Source organism: Pantherophis guttatus, chromosome 18, assembly GCF_059756535.1.
Source record: "Pantherophis guttatus breed Tessera chromosome 18, ASM5975653v1, whole genome shotgun sequence".
Taxonomy (NCBI): Eukaryota; Metazoa; Chordata; class Lepidosauria; order Squamata; family Colubridae; genus Pantherophis; species Pantherophis guttatus.
The window spans coordinates 12,520,832-12,522,778 of record NC_142080.1 but is presented as its reverse complement, the minus strand read 5'-3'; positions in this window follow the sequence as shown (position 1 = coordinate 12,522,778).

The window sequence follows — 1,947 nt, the reverse complement described above, 5'->3', positions numbered from 1 at the left end:
ATCTCTGCCCCAGGGGCTGTGACATCACCGCATTATGTTCTCATGGGGGACAGCTGGTGTCATGACCCAAGGGGCCTCTTACTCCCCAAGATAATAGGGATGGGATATGGAGGGTCCCTTGGATAACCCCCTTGATAACATTAGCGACATTATGGGGAGCAAAGCTAGGGGTCACTATGGAATGACCCACTGTGATGGTGTCCCTCAACGTGCTAGATCTCAAAAGAACCTAACCAAGATTAAGGCTGATCAACTTTGTTCTTTGATTGGCTAAGTCTGCCACTGAGCATAGGACTAAAACATTCCAAATTAGTAAGGGAGTAAGGCAAGGTTGCCCCCTATCCCCATTATTGTTTATTTTGGCCTTAGAAGTTCTTTTACGGAAAATTAGAATTAATGAGGAAATAAAAGGACTGAAGATCAGGAAGGAAATTTACAAGACGCAAGCATTTGCAGACGATGTAGCCTTAATCCTTGAAGACCCCATAGAATCAGGACCAAAAGTGCTAGAGGAATTAAGTAAATATGGAGAGGTGGCAGGCTTCACATTGAACAAAACCAAAACCAAAGTATTGATTAAGAATACAACTGAGAGCCAGAAAAACAAGTATTAGGACTACAGGTTGCCAAAAAAATTAAATACCTAGGAATTTGGATTACATCAAGATGTTCGACCTTAAAAGACGACAATTATACTCCCCTAATTAGGAAGATGAAACAAGACCTTGACAGATGGAAGAAAATAAGATGATCACTTTTGGGCAAGATAGCCACAATTAAGATGAATATTCTCCCCAGAATACTATTTTTATTCCAAAACATACCGGTAAATTTAGAGAAAAAGTTTTTTTTAGAATTAGACAAAATCATCAGAGAATTTATATGGGAGGGGAAAAAACCGAGGTTTTCTATTAAAATTTTAAGGGGCAAAAGAGATATAGGTGGATTTGGACTCCCCGATTGGGAAATATATTACAGGGCAGCTAAGCTAGTCTGGATAAGAGATTGGATCACCCTGGAAAATGAGAGGATTCTTACCCTAGAAGGCCACGATTTGCAAAAAGGGTGGCATGCCCACATTTGGGATGTAGAGAAGAAAAGGAAGACATATTTCCATAGACATAAAATTAGAGACTCATTGATACAAACATGGACCCCGATTAGGCAAAGATATTACAAAAAAATTCCAAGTTGGCTCTCAACGATGGAGGCCCTGATCCACCCCAATAGATGGGGGACGGAGAAAATGGGCAGATACAAAGATATCTTAGACGAAGGAGGGAATCTTAAATCAAATGATACTTTACGAGAGCAAGGAATAACTTTAGATTGGTGGACCTATTCACAAATAAAATCTAGATATCAGAAAGACAAAGAACAATACGGTTTAGAACTTGGATCAAATGGATTGGATAAAGTCCTGATGGGAACAAATAAAAAGATTCTGGCCAAACTATACAACTATTTATTAGGTGATGACAAGTCCGAAGATATCACAAAGAATCAAATAAATGCATGGGAGAAAAATATAGGGCGTGATATAAATTTTGGGGAATGGGAGGAGGCATGGAATAGGAATCTTAAATTGACTACAGCGGCGACATACAAGGAAAACCATTATAAAATGCTACATAGATGGTATTTAGTCCCGGCCAGACTAGCAAAGATATACCCTAATATACATCCTAATTGTTGGAAATGTGGCCACGGTCAAGGCACCTTCTTTCACATGTGGTGGACATGCCCGGAAGCGAAAGGATATTGGAACAAGATCAGATGGTTATATGAAATAATTGGCGAAGATATTGAATTAACACCAGAGATATTTCTCCTGGGAATAGTAAAGAAGCCATATGGAAAGGAAAAGATACATTTAATGATCCACATAATTACAGCCGCCAGATTGGCATACGCACAGTACTGGAAAGAGAAAACCCAACCACCAGA